Source organism: Terrapene carolina, unplaced genomic scaffold, assembly GCF_002925995.2.
Source record: "Terrapene carolina triunguis isolate 2854851 unplaced genomic scaffold, T_m_triunguis-2.0 Scaffold66, whole genome shotgun sequence".
Classification (NCBI taxonomy): domain Eukaryota; kingdom Metazoa; phylum Chordata; order Testudines; family Emydidae; genus Terrapene; species Terrapene triunguis.
Window position 1 is genome coordinate 83,489,865 of NW_020664417.1, and position 15,877 is coordinate 83,505,741.

The window sequence follows — 15,877 nt, forward strand, 5'->3', positions numbered from 1 at the left end:
ATGTGATTAGGCCCTATGATGGTGTCACTTGAATAGATATGTGGACAGAGTTGGCATCGGGCTTTGTTACAAGGATAGGTTCCAGGGTCAGTGTTTTTGTTCAGTGATGTGTGGTTGCTGGTGAGTATTTGCTTTAGGTTGGGGGGTTGTCTGTAAGCGAGGACAGGTCTGTCTCCCAAGATCTGTGAGAGTAAAGGATCATCTTTCAGGATAGGTTGTAGATCTCTGATGATGCGCTGGAGAGGTTTTAGTTGGGGGCTGAAGGTGACAGCTAATGGTGTTCTGTTATTTTCTTTGTTGGCCCTGTCTTGTAGGAGGTGACTTCTGGGTACTCGTCTGGCTCTGTCAATCTGTTTTTTCACTTCAGCAGGTGGGTATTGTAGTTTTAAGAATGCTTGATAGAGATCTTGTAGGTGCTTGTCTCTATCTGAGGGATTGGAGCAAATGCGGTTATATCTTAGAGCTTGGCTGTAGACAATGGATCGTGTGGTGTGTCCTGGATGGAAGCTGGAGGCATGTAGGTAAGTGTAGCGGTCAGTAGGTTTCCGGTACAGGGTGGTATTTATGTGACCATCGCTTATTAACACAGTAGTGTCCAGGAAATGGACTGCTTGTGTGGATTGATCTAGGCTGAGGTTGATGGTGGGATGGAAATTATTGAAATCATGGTGGAATTCCTCAAGGGCTTCTTTTCCATGGGTCCAGATGATGAAGATGTCATCAATGTAGCGCAAGTAGAGTAGGGGCGTTAGGGGACGAGAACTAAGGAAGCGTTGTTCTAAGTCAGCCATAAAAATGTTGGCATACTGTGGGGCCATGCGGGTACCCATAGCAGTGCCGCTGACTTGAAGGTATATATTGTCCCCAAATGTGAAATAGTTGTGAGTGAGGACAAAGTCACAGAGTTCAGCCACCAGGTTAGCTGTGACATTATCGGGGATACTGTTCCTGATAGCTTGTAGTCCATCTGTGTGTGGAATATTGGTGTAGAGGGCTTCTACGTCCATAGTGGCCAGGATGGTGTTTTCTGGAAGATCACCGATGGATTGTAGTTTCCTCAGGAAGTCAGTAGTATCTCGAAGATAGCTAGGAGTGCTGGTAGCGTAGGGTCTGAGGAGAGAGTCCACATAACCAGACAAGCCTGATGTTAGGGTGCCAATGCCTGAGATGATGGGATGTCCAGGATTTCCAGGTTTATGGATCTTGGGTAGCAAATAGAATGTCCCTGGTCGGGGTTCTAGGCATGTGTCTGTACAGATTTGTTCCTGTGCTTTGTCAGGGAGTTTTTTTAGCAGATGGTGTAGTTTCTTTAGGTAATCCTCAGTGGGATCAGAGGATAATGGCCTGTAGAATGTGGTGTTAGAGAGCTGTCTAGCAGCCTCTTGGTCATATTCCAATTTATTCATGATGACGACAGCACCTCCTTTGTCAGCCTTTTTGATAATGATGTCAGGGTTGTTTCTGAGGCTGTAGATGGCGTTGTGTTCGGCATGGCTGAGGTTATGGGGCAAGTGATGTTGCTTTTCCACAATTTCAGCCTTTGCACGTTGACGGAAGCAATCTATGTAGAAATCCAGTCTGTTGTTTCGACCATCCGGAGGAGTCCACGCAGAATCCTTTTGTTTGTAGTGCTGGTAGGGGGGATTCTGTGGGTTAGTATGCTGTTCAGAGGTATGTTGGAAATATTCTTTGAGTCGGAGACGTCGAAAGTAGGATTCTAGGTCACCGCAGAACTGTATCATGTTCGTGGGTCTGGAGGGACAAAAGGAGAGGCCCCGAGATAGGACAGACCCTTCTGCTGGACTAAGAGTATAGCTGGAAAGATTAACAATATTGCTGGGTGGGTTAAGGGAACTACTGTTGTGGCTCCTTGTGGCATGTAGCAGTTTAGATAGTTTAGTGTCCTTTTTCCTTTGTAGAGAGGCAAAGTTTGTCTTGTATGATCAGGAATCATAATACTCAAAAACGAGTGGGAGAACACTTTAACCTGTCTGGCCATTCTATGACAGACCTGCGGGTGGCTATCTTAAAACAGAAAAACTTCAAAAACAGACTCCAAGGAGAGACTGCTGAGCTGGAATTGATATGCAAACTAGACACAATCAACTCAGGGTTAAACAGGGATTGGGAATGGCTGAGCCATTACAAACATTGAATCTATCTCCTCTTGTAAGTACTCTCAACTTGCTTCTTATCAAACTGTCTGTACTGGGCTATCTTGATTATCACTTCAAAAGTTTTTTTTCTCTTACTTAATTGGCCTCTCAGAGTTGGTAAGACAACTCCCACCTGTTCATGCTCTCTGTATGTGTGTATATATATGTCCACAAGTACTCCTGTTCTTTTTGCGGATACAGACTAACACGGCTGCTACTCTGAAAACTATGATTGTGTTTTTTGGGAGCATGACAATAATACTTCTCCTCTGTGGTCTGGTGTGCAACTCATTTCAATAGTCCTCAAGTGGGTATCGAATGGGATTGATCACAGTCGACCTCAGCTTCATAGAAACTAATGGTTTAGAACTGAAAGACTGCAGTTTCTGTCACTAATCCACTAAGCCCTGGAGCCCACACAATTTATATCACCTGGAGCAGACGCAGATTGTCTTACTCAGAGAGTGACCTGATCCCCAAACCTTAGATCTGAACATCCTTGGTGCAGGCAGAGGGAAAATTAGTTGAATCCAAATCATTGAGGGAGCTGGAATCCAGCTCCTGTTGCTCATCCCTACTGTTAACATGATTAATTGCCTGAAAGAAAGCTTTACATTGCATGGGTATTATTTGGCTGATAGACAAATGCTGTTTCACATCCAATATATTCCTCCCCATAATAACTGTGTTTTGACCCATATCTAGCACTGGTAACAGGAGGTTTCACTAAACTGATGCCAGTGTTGGGGGGGAAGTCCCTTTACAGAGCCTGATGGCATATTGCTGCCGGACTGTTTGCAGAGACAGGAGGCATTGTTAAGAGTAAAAAAAAAAATCTGGTGTAGCCGGGCTTGGGAAATAGCAGTCCCTGACTGCTCTGATATACCAGCAGTGAGAGGAGGTCTGACTCAGTATTTTGAGGTAGGCTGTAGAATGTGTAGCTATCCAAATGTTTTTGTTTTGTTTTTTAAATTAGTATGTTTACTGATTTCTTAGAAGCCAAACATAAGCTGATACAATATAATTTGAAAGTGGGAAATTACGCTGCACAAAAGGAGCTATAAATATGAAGAGACCAGACACAAAAAAGCTGAAATTAAAAGTAAATCAGAGCCATAAGATTGGCAGTTCTAGTCACCTTTTGGGACAGCTGTTCGCATTGTCCATAAATCTAGGGTAACTGGAACGCATAATGCCTTGCAGACTGACAGTGGATGTGTTAATAGCCAGAGTGTTACACCTATTTATACCATTATGGCCTAGAACAAGCTACAGATTTGTTTGTGAGTTAATAGGGATGGATTGTTCCCCAAGATTCATGCAGAGAGGCCACCCTTCACATGCAGATCTGCCCACATGAAAGCATTCTCTATGACAATATTCCCCATGTCCTTGGACTCTGCAGCAGATTCCATGGGGCTTGGGATCTACATTCGGGGAGGGGATAGGCATAGAAGGGACATATCACCCTTCCCCCTGACCAAACACATGGGGAATGAACCTAAACACTTAATGCAATCAGAAGCTCCATGAACTCATCCAGAAAGCCATTCCACGCTGTGAGATCCCTCATTCATGGGATACGGGAGACCCTTGCGAAGTATAGCCAGAGGAAAGATATAGGGGGGCCTGAACATTTGTGCAGAAGCACCAGGCCTCCCTGCAGGTTTCCAGGTTTTTCTACGGTTTTCAGGCCAAATCTCCTTTCTATTTCTACTGGGATAAACTCCAAGATCCTTGATGGAATGATCGATGGAGATCTCTGTGAAGCTCTCCTCAGGAAGTTTTCATCCCACTTTGGGCTCATATCATGGGTATTTCCATGCAAGGAGCCATCTGGACTACTGTTTCTCTTTGCTGCAGTGTGAGTTAGATCACTCCTATCATGGAGAGGGGTCTTAACAGAAGAGATGGAAATTTTCACGTGCTCTTCACACTGCTTTGTCAATGTTCTTCAGTCCTGACGTGGAAGTATTTAATCTTTGGCCTCTTCATTGAAGGTGCCAGTTGTCAGAGGGGTTCCAAGGTGAGGGACATGAGTGTAGCCTTTTATTCTATTTAATGTTAATCATATCTCAGGGGGTTCGGTTCTGGCGGCTACAGTCTCAAATTCAAGAGAGTCATCTCTGGTTCTAGATTTAGAGTTCATAGGAACACATGAAACCATAGGCAAATAACACATAGAATTACAAGAGCATCTATCTTTTAGTAATTTTATTAAAGTTTCCAATAAAGCTATAAATGTCACAGCATATACAATTCCTATAGATACGTATAATGAACCAGTTATACCTACAGACATACTCTCATCCTCCTAGATGGTGTTCGAGTCTGTTGGCCCTCTTATGAATTGACCATAGGAAGCCCAATTTCCCTGCTCTGGGCACCCCTTTTTATACCGTGAGTCTGTCTATACCTAAATTCTGTGCATGTACATGAAAATGTCAATCCTCTCTTTCTTACTGGTTTGTGTCCCCTGGAAACACAAGGGACCCCAAATTCAATAGGCTGGGTAGATTCTTGTCAACACTGACATACTACCTTTGTTTTCAGTTAGGGCACGTGTTAGAGACAATATTTATTGTTACAGCATTTTATGATTTAATTTTAATCTTCCCAGCTATACTTTCTCAATGTTATCAATTAGTGCCTTTTTCCCATCATTTTTTTTAGGTTATTTCTTGGTTATTGTCTTGCGCCATCATTTCTTGTCTCCAAGGCCTAACATAGCTAAGCTAGAGTCTTGCAGGCTTTGGCCTACAGATCTTGCATTTCAGCTTGTCTCACTTATGTCTAATACTTGATTCCTTGAAATACTGATTAATCTTATACTTTCATAATTCTAACCTATTGATTAATTATAACATCACGCGATAAATGGATACTAAAAAATCATTGGCTACATTTCCCCCCCTTGACAAGGTAAGAATTACCTCATTATCAAGCGATGATTAGATGATAAGAGCCCTGTCCCATATATATGATAGCAATGATTAATACAATAGCATATAGCAAATTTAATTAATATAATATTTAGATGTTATATGTACCTCAACTTTATTTCCATGCCATTATTTTATATAATTAGGGATTAGGGGTTTTTAGGGACTTTTTTAACTGGTGAAGTAATTACTTTTTTGCATTGTGGTACATAGTTATAATTATATGGAGCTTTTGGAACTTGATGTGGACTTATACTTCGCATTTTTTTATAAGTTTCTACTTTTTATATACTTTTTTTTACATTAGCTTTAGTTGCTGCAGGGGCTGTAACAGTTGACAACAAGGGAAAGGAAACAGGTTGAGTAATACGCAGCCGGGAGTTAACCCTACTTGTGCGTATTGCTCTAAGTTTTTCTTTCATGTGACATAGAGCAAGAATGGTGAACATAGTAAGAATACTGTGACCAATAATCCATTCTTTTAATTTTATTTCCAGTGTACTATTTTGTGAACTGCCACTATTTAAAATTTTAACTATTGCTTGATTTGCTTTATTCATGTAATTACTAATTTTAATTAAATGTGATTTTTTTTTAAACAATTGTTTTAGCTGTAAGGTTAGTGGTGGTATATATGCATGAAAAACTGGACTACTTTGTCTAGTCAAGTTTTGATAATCAGAGTTTGATAAACAGTTAAAATAACCATTTTATTTTTAAAAGTGGATACTGGAGATATTGTTGTGTGACCAATTGTTGTAGGCCCTTGTGGCTTAAAACAAAAATTTGGATTTGTGACCACACATCTACGTTGACCATGACAGAATTTGTTATGATTAGTTACCATGCAATACTGCCCTTTTCCCACATAGGCAGCGGCTATTTGTTTTATAGGAGATCTTAATTAGCTAGTTGTACTGGACATGAATTTTGTGCTGCAGTTACTGCCAGTAAATCTCATTTGTACCTTTTCAGCTGACCGCATAGGAGTTATTACCTTAAACACATTACACCTACAGATCCATTGATGCCCCTTTTGAGAGCAACAAGCCATGTGCGGGACTCTCCATGTTTGGGTATAGTGATGATACACTATCAGTAGAGAAACTTACATTTGTTTCTTGTAAATATCTTTTAGATGGCCTATGGACTGGACAGTAGCCAATTGGTCAAACACATTCTTATTTGGATTGAACACTGGTAGCAATAGAGTGAACGAAACATACAAGGATTGTGACATGTCCCAAGGTTTCCTTAAATCACATGTATTATGATTTGCATGTGGTGTCACAGATTCCAAGTTTCTAATTGTCCTGAATGATATTTTTTTACATTCCATTTGGCATTCAACTTGTTTTCCTCCATGCTTTTGACCACATTTTGGGCACTATCAATTCAAAATGTGTTGGTTTTTAATTAATTTTGGTACCTTTTTTAGTTTTAAAAACTGTAAGATATTTTAATGGTGTTGATTACATATTTTTTATATGCTGAACAATTTTTTTCCAAGATAATGATCATTATGATAGTTTACCAATTCATTGGATTTTTTTTGAGTTTTATTAAACAATCTGGTGATTTTATGCATATTATACACTGTAAATTGTTTTTACTTGATAAGCCATAAATTCCTTTTAACATTGGAACAATTACTTGATTAGCTTTTTTTTGGATTATGTAATTGATATGCTTTTTGATTTTTTTTTAAACATTTATCTTATTTCAAATTGATATTCCTGTACCAAACAATTTTGTGATACTATTTAAAATTCCTAAAGGACTCGTTTTTCATTTTTTTTTTCTAGGAGCATACAGATTACTGTGTATCTCCAAACCCAAATTAGCAATGTCCTGCACCTGTTGTTGATAAGCAATGATCTTATCCACAAGGAGTACTGAGAAAAAAGATGCCACTTTGGTGTCTTTACAATAACTACATTCGCTTATTTGCCTATTAGACAAATTTAACACCGCAGGGATATGCATGAATTGTACTTGTTTGATTAATACCCCTGACATAGGTGTGGCAGTGAGACCACTAACAGGACCTTCTTGTAATTCTGGACATTCCACTGAGTTCTGTGAATTATGGTCCTTCTCCACTATCATTGCCTGTTCTTTTTCCTTGAAATATTTATTAATAACTCTGACTGTATCCAAAACCTTAATTTGGATACAGGCTTCATATTTTTCCTTATCTTTATGCTTTAGATTGCCTATGATTATTGCTTCACTTTTCTTTGGGCTTTGACATTTGGTTGTGTTTGCCCATGATTCATATGGAATTCCATAAAGTAAATAATTAAGTTCATACAAAATAAAATAAGGGAGGGTTCTTTTTTCTTATCACACTTAATGTTCAGTTATATAGCTTTCACCATGGAAATCAAACTGGATTCATCCTCTAAATCTTAATCCTAATCTTACAATCAAAATTTCCAGATATCAATATTACTAATATAGATGCATTTTCTTCTTAAAGCTGATCATCTATTAAGCCTGATCAAGGTCCTTAACCCTGCAAGATACTGAATACTTAAACCAGGGTTGCTAACACAAAATAGGAGGAAAGGACAAAGCACCTTATACAAGGGCTTGTGTGGGTGAACAGCCCAGTGGATGCTGGTGATATATAGACAGAGGATTTAGCTGATGTCTGTGACAATTGTTTTACCCTGAGGGAATTAGATAAATTCCAGCATGAAAGCAATGATTCTGCAATTTCCATCTCCACCTCTGTGCATCCTAGCAACTGTGAAAGCAAATGAAGTTATGCTTGAAATTCTGGTTGTTATGAATGTGAATATAAGAATATCCCACTGCAGACTTACTAAACACTGTAGCAATATACCTATAAAACTGCTTATATACCCAGATGTCCACTATGTAATATGATCCAGCTCCCATTGAAATCAATGGGAATTTTGTCACTCTAATCTAGCTAGGTCCTCATATAGAGCCTGTCAGCATAATATCCAAGTGCCCAGCATAAACATTTACACTTCCAGTTCATCAGCGATCCCTCAGGGTCGAGGATGATCTCTTTCACAGGTGTTTATTTTTCATTGGTGCTTTGGTGACTGAGGAGTCCAATCCTTGAGTCTCAGGTTGGTTGACAGACATTGCAAGTGGTGTTGGAAGACAGGGTTGGGCCGCGATTGGTGCGTGACAGTTGTCTTTCCTTTCTTTTCTGGCGTTTTTCTGCGACCATGGCAAGATGATTTTCCTCAAAAGTGGATGTTCCCTCTCTGACAAGTTTTCACCAGTTATCCCTGTCCTGGGCTGCTGTCTCCCAGTGTGTGGTGTCGATACCACATCTCTTGATGTTTATCTTGAGGATGTCTTTAAAACGTTTCTTTTGGCTTCCCTGTTTCCTTTCTCCTTTGGTGAGTTGGGTGTACAGCATCTCCAACTACAATGTGACATAACCTGCAGCTCCCGCATTATAAAGTGATACAAGAATTATTCATGATCTTCAAGCTAATTGTACTTTTTGACTGCTCACATTATTTGTTTAGCAATTTTTCACCGAGACAGCATAATGCAAAGCATCCTCACAGAGCAGTTGATATTGTGTCGCCATTAGTGCTTCACATAATGGAAGCTGCATTACATGAACTATAACAAACAGTAGGAGATAAGTTCTACTAAATGGCCTTTCCTCCTTGCTGGATGGAAAATTTGCAAATTGAATGTTTTATACATTGCTCTAGTAGCTTCCCAGGCTACTACCAAAGTCAGGCTGACTGGTCTACAGTTCCCTTGCTCCTCCTTTTCCTCCCTTTTAAAGATGGGCACTACATTAACCCTTCTCCAGTTTTCTAGGACCTCTCCTGTCATCCATGAGTTTGTAAATATTATTGCCAGTGGCGCCAAGATTTCTTCCGCTAATTCCTTCTGTACCCTCAGGTGAATATCATCCAGCTCCGCTGATTTGAATTCATTCAAATTGGTCAGAAGATCTCTGATATATTCTTTACTTATCTGCATCCTTTCCCCTTTATTGTCTGTGGTAACTTTGCTAGTCATCCAGTCACATGTTATTTTTTGTGAGAAGACTGAAGCAAAGAAGGCATTGAGCAGCTTTGCTTTCCTATCTTCTTCCATTACCAGCTCACCTTCTCCACTGAGCAGTGGACTCATACTGTCCTTGATCTTTCTTTTTTGTCTGACATATTTGAAGAACCTTTCTTGTTGTCTCTAACATTCCTTGTCAGCTGTAACTCATTCTTTGCCTCGGCTTTCCTGATTTTCTCTCTATATGCTCATGTTATTCCCATGTATACTTCCTTGGTAACATGTCCCTCACTCCATTTCCTGTACGTATCCATTTTGGTTTTTAGTTAACTAAAAAGCTCCATGTGCAGCCACATTGGCCTTCTGTGGCTCTTCTTATCTTTCTTCTGTGTCAGAATAGCTCAATGTTGAGCCTCCAGTATTACATCTTTTAGGAACTGCCAGCCCCCTTCGACTCCTTTTCTTCCTCATTGATCTTTCCATGGGACCTTGCCTACTATTTCTCTGAGTCAGTTGAAATCTGCCTTTCTGAAGTCCAGTTTTATTTTTCTTGTTTTGCTCTTGTTTTGCTCTTTTCATATCCTGCTTTCCATAGGATCCTGAATTCCATCAGATCATGATCACTTCCTCTCAAGTTCCCAACGACCTCCATGTTTGCAACTAATTCATCCTTGTTGGTCAAAAACTGATCCAAAATGGATGACTGCTTTAATAGTCTTCACAGATATCAGGTAGGTTAAAATCTCCCATTAATACTAGCTCATGTGTGTTAGCTAATCTTGTTACCTGCTTGTACCATAATTCATCCACTTCCTCTTCCTGATTTGTTGGTCTATAATAGACCCCCACCATAACATCCCTACTATTCGTTTCCCTTTTCATCTTCACGAGAGATTCTCAGTAGGTCTGTCGCTCACTTCCTCTTGGACCTTGGAGCAAGTGTATATATTCTTGATGTACAATACCGGGGCAAATCGGGCAACCACTCCGGGCCCCGTGCTTTGGGGGGCCCCGCAGGCCAGTGCAATTGGCCACTGTGGTCGGTCCCGGAAGAGACAAATCTGTCACTTCCATGCCGGGCCCTCACGCTCCAGGCCCCGCACTTTGTGGGGCACCACTGGCCAGTGCGATTGGCCGGCGCATTTTATCCTGAAAAAGACTAATCCCTCACTTCCGTCCCGGGCCCCGCACCCCCCCCAGGGACAGCCCTGTACAGTGCAACATCTCCTTTTTTCCCATACCTATCCTTTCAGAACAAACTATGTCCCTCAATGTTGGTAATCCAGTCATGGGAATTGTCCCACCAAGTCTCTCTGTAATGACAATTAAGTCATAATTTTCTTCATATACCATGACTTCCAGTTTATCCTGCTTGTTCCCCATACTCCTTGCATTTGTATACAGGCATCGAAGATATCTTGCAGACTGCCCTGTTGCGTTTCTTGTTGCCTTTCTAATGCATTTATGATTTCTAGTCCCTTCTCCAGAAATTTAGCCTCTTCCCCTTGTCATTGAGTCTGGATGTGCATTGGTGACAAAATCCAGCCATCCCCCATAGGACCTGGTTTAAAGGTCGCCTTATCAAGTTAGCCAAACAGTGTCCAAAGATGCTCTTCTCTGTGTTTGATTGATAGAGCCCATCCCAGCACAGTAATCCTCTTTCTTGGAACATCAGCTCATGTCTAAGAAGCCAAAGCCCTCTTGCTGATACCACCTGTGTAACCACACATTTACTTCCTTTATTCTGGACGAGAACACCACCTGTGCTCCAAACTGTTTTATCCTTCTTCCCACAGCCACATAGTCTGACCTTGAACGGATCACTGCATTCTTGGAAGTATCGTTCATGTCCACGTGGATAAGTGGAAAGGGTAGCAGTCCGAGGGCTTGAGGAGTCTCTGCAGACTCTCCATCACATTCTGAATTCTAGCTCCAGACAAGCAGCACACTTTTCATGATTCTTGGTCCAGATGACAGATGGATGATTCTGTCCCCTTAGGAGGGAGTCTCCAACCACCTCCATCCTTCTCCTCTTGGAAGTGGTGGTCATGGAACCCCCATCCCTAGAACAACAGATCCCATGCCTTCCAGTTGATGGGGTCTCCTTAGAATCTCTTCCCTCAGATGACTCTTTCTAAGCATTCTTAACAGTAGTACCTATGCAGAGAACCTGAAAACAGTTGTGTTGGGGGTATATTGGTTCTCTTCCTCCTCCTTCTGGAGGACACACACTGCCATCTTTCTTCATTGTTCTTCATTTTCCCCCTCTACTGCACTCTCCAATACTTTAGCATGCTGTGCCTGCAGTACCAAATCCTGACTTCCCTCACTATCCATATTTTCTACCTTGTAATGTATCAAGAGCCTCCTCAGATGATGTATTGACTGCTCATACAAACCTGAAAAGCAGAAACTTTGTGGTCTCTCTTTCCTATGCGAATTCCCAGGCAAACTTTATTGGGTTGCCTGAAGATTCAGTTCAGCAACACAATCCGTTGTCTTAGACAACTGGAAAGGGTACTGCAATGTTTTTATCCATCCACCAGACTCTTCTCCTTCGATTCTCCCCACAGGTTGTGCAGTATGGCTCTGTACTGGAAGAGGGCAGACACCGGGGATAGAGACTGTAAAGACTTTGTAATCTTTCAAGAGAGAAAATATTGTTGTAACTAACTTTTCCTTAGACAACCATTAGTTTCCTACAACTGTGTTCTGTTCCCTTCCCCAACTGGGACTTTTCCAATGCCCAGACCCCATCTACGAGGCCCCAGGACCATGGTTGCCTGATGGCTGGCTGAGAAATATATAGATACAGGGACACACTGATTTTTCCTTTATAAAGTGTTTGCAAAATAGCTTTAGAAGCCAAATGCATAATTGTTGTTAATCAAAAATCAATAAAATCATAGAGTTCTAAATCTGTCTCACTTGAGGACTGTTTCAGGGTCAGAGCAGGGGCTGGATTGGTGGGGGGGGGAAGTTGGAGGGTTCTGGTAAGGGGATGAGGCATGACAATACAGGGCAATTTTATTGAGAGATCCATCCTCTCGTCCAGTCCCAGCTTCTGACAATCAGAGGTTTAGGGACATCCAGAGCATGGGGTTGCATCCCTGACCAGCTTGGCTAATAGCCACTGATGGACCTATCCTCCATGAACTTATCTAAGTCTCTCTTGAACCCTGTCATGCTTTTAGCCTTCACAACATCCGTGCAAATGAATTCCACAGGTTGATGGTTGTTGTGCGAAGAAGTACTTCCTTTTGTTTTGTTTTAAACCTGCTGCCTATTAATTTCCTTGGGTGACTCCTGGTTCTTGAGTTATGTGAAGGGTAAATAGCACTTCCCTGTTCACTTTCTCCACAGCATTCATGATTTTATAGTTTTCTAAACTGAACAGTTCCAGTCTTTTTAATCCCTCCTCATATGTTCCAAACCCCTAATCATTTTAGTTGCCCTTCTCTGTACCTTTTCCAGTTCTAATATGTATTTGAGACAGGGTGACGTGAGCTTCATGCAGTATTCAAGGTGTGGGCGTTTTATGGATTCATATAGTGGTATTTTGATATATTCTTGTCTTAATGGTTCCTAAAATGCAGTGTTAGCTTTTTTGACTACTGCTGCACATTGAACAGGTGTTTTCACAGAGAGCTATCCACGATGACCTCAAGATCTTTCTTGAGTGGTAACTACTAATTTAGATTCCACCATTTTTTATGCTTATTTGGGATTATATTTTTCAGTGTGCATTACTTTGCACTTATCTGCCATTGGGTCACCCAGTTTTATGAGATCCCTTTGTAATTCTTTTCAGTCAGCTTCGGAATTACCTATCTTGAGTAATTTTGTATCGTCTTCAAATTTTGCCTCCTCACTGACAGGGCCGGCTCCAGGGTTTTGGCCACCCCAAGCAGCCCTCCCTCCCCCCCACAAAAAAGCTGCGATCGCGATCTGCGGCGGCAATTCGGCAGGAGGTCCTTCGCTCCAAGTGGGAGTGAGGGACCGTCCGCCGAATAGCTGGAAGTGCCGCCCCTCTCCGGAGCGGCTGCCCCAAGCACCTGCTTGCCAGGCTGGTGCCTGGAGCCGGCCCTGATCACTGATCACCCTCGCATCTCAGGCATGCTAGTTTACTCGCCCTATACTCATCTTGAGACATGTGCTTCTGTGGTTTAATTGTGTGGACAATAGGGGGATTATGGGACAAGCCGGCTCATGGATGCATGAACAGTGGCTAGTGTAGATGTATCCTATATCTCAGGGATCTCAAACTCAAGTCACCATGAGGGCCATATGAGGACTACTACATTGGCCGGAGGGCCGCATCACTGAAACCTTTTCATACAACGATGCAAAAGTATAGTCAAAAATGAAAAAAACTAAGAGTAATACAGTATGCTATTAAAAGTCAATGTATTAACCTTTTTAAAACTGTAATGCGAAAAGTCAGTGCTAATTTTGACACACATTTCATTTTTGGCCTCTTAGCTGGCAGCGTTTTGCATCAACCAGAGCACCAATATTAGGTTGGTTTCATCTCAGGATATCAAATCTCAGTGTTGCTTGCAAATTGTACCACATTCCATACAAAAAACTACACTAAGAGAATGTTAAGACTGTACAGTTAAGCACATGTGCCAACATTAGGGTTGCACACACAACTTTTACTCTGCCTCTTTGAGACTACGTGTTATCATGTAATCTTTTAATTACAGGGTCACGTACTGTTTCTCATATAATATATACCTTTTTTCTACACCCTTAAATTGTATAGCATCTTACAGTGATTTTTCTACTGACTTTTCTACCTGATTTTCCAGCTGGGTGTACTGACAAAGGGTCTGATCCTGTAAGGTCATGATCACCCTCAACTTTAATTGACTTCAAGGGGAGTTGAGGGTGCTCAGCACCTCATAGAAGGAGCTTACGATCAGGCCCAAATTGAGCCAAGGGTGAGATGAATTTGACCCTTTTCAGTTTCAAACCCTTTTCAATGTATTACTTACTTTTTTACAGGCTTTTCTGTCCTGTCCATCACCACAGTATCAGAACACTTTATATATATTAATGAATTGATTCCATCAGGAGCCCTCCAATGGAGGTGGGCAGGTGTGTGTAGTACATTGCCTTCTTTATTCATAGAGGAAGTTATATAGATGGATACTGTGACAGACCCAGACCAGTGGGGTACAGGAGTCTGGTAGAGGGCAAATAACTGGTCACTGGATGAGTAGTTTTCTGTTCTCTGAGTGACCAGAGAAGGGGCTGCACTAGAGTAATCAGGAACCTGCTAGAACCAGTTAAGGCAGGCAGGCTAATTAGGACACCTGGAGCCAATTAAGAAGAAGCTTCTAGAATAAATTAAGGCAGGCTAATCAGGGCACCTGAGTTTTAAAAAGGAGCTCACTTCAGTTTGTGGTGAGAGTGTGAGGAGCTGGGAGCAAGAGGGTGATGCTGGAGGACTGAGGAGCACAAGCGTTATCAGACACCAGGAGGAATGTCCTGTGGTGAGAATAAGGAAGGTGTTTGGAGGAGGCTATGGGGAAGTAGCCCAGGGAGTTGTAGCTGTCATGCAACTGTTACAAGAGGCACTATTGACAGCTGCAGTCCACAGGGCCCTGGGCTGGAACCCAGAGTAGAACGCGGGCCTGGGTTCCCCCCAAACCTCCCAATTGACCTGGACTGTGGGTTCTTCCAGAGGGGAAGGTCTCTGGGCTGTTCCCCAACCCACATGGTGAATCTCTGAGGCAAGAAAATCTGCCAATAAGCACAGGACCCACCAAGATAGAGGAGGAACTTTGTCACAATACATATTTTAGTTCAGTGGGTTACTCCAAGGATACTTTATGAAAGAAATCCTTTTTCTTAGCAATTTCATCCAGTCCTCAGCTTTATCTTTAACCTCCTTTAAAGAGTGATTTTTAAATGCAGCTCTACCAAGGTCTGGCAGATGGAAAATCAATAAAAATAATAACAGTAGAATAGACTTTGCACGTAATAGTTCTTTGTATTGCTTCTTAATGGGAAATATACTTTCTTAATCTGAGAACCCAAATCTCAAAGACATTTCCCTTCAGTAAACAAAGAAAATAGAATGCCCAGCACAGGTCAGATTTTATACAGAGTAAGAATCAGCACTTATATTCACTCCTGTGCAGACTGTATTTCTGCTTAAAAACCTGACGACTAGATTGACCCTTTAAGGCTCAGCGTGTAATTTTGTTGCCTCAGGAAGAAACTGTAATTCACAGTCACAATTCTTCTCTTGCTCCAGGTGAGAAGTAAATTACTGCAGCTCTTCCCCTGAAAGGGTGTGGCTTGAAATCAATGGTAAAGCTCTGACTGATATCACTGGGGCAGAATGAGGTGCAGAGATTACATCTGGAAAGCATCACATCAGGACCCCGGATCTAGATAAGCTGAACAGAAGGTAGTGTGGGGGCCTCACTTCTCAGCTGGGCTGAGTAAAAGGAGGGCACAGTTTAGCCTTAATATGTTTAGTAAAAGCTAGCTACCAGTGATTCCTTTTGAATTATACACAACAGAACTGCTCGTGTCTGGGAGGAGGAGGGAAATTGGTGAGACTGATTTAACAGCAGAGCTATCATTAATTCAACAGCTTGGCAAGAGCTAGGTGGAGCTTAGGCACTCCAGGTAAATGTATACATTAGCTAGACACGTGGTATCCTTTGTAGAATCTGGGTTTAAAAAGTAAACTATAAAATGCCCTTATGGAACCCTCCATTTTGATTGGTTAGTAGTCTTGGT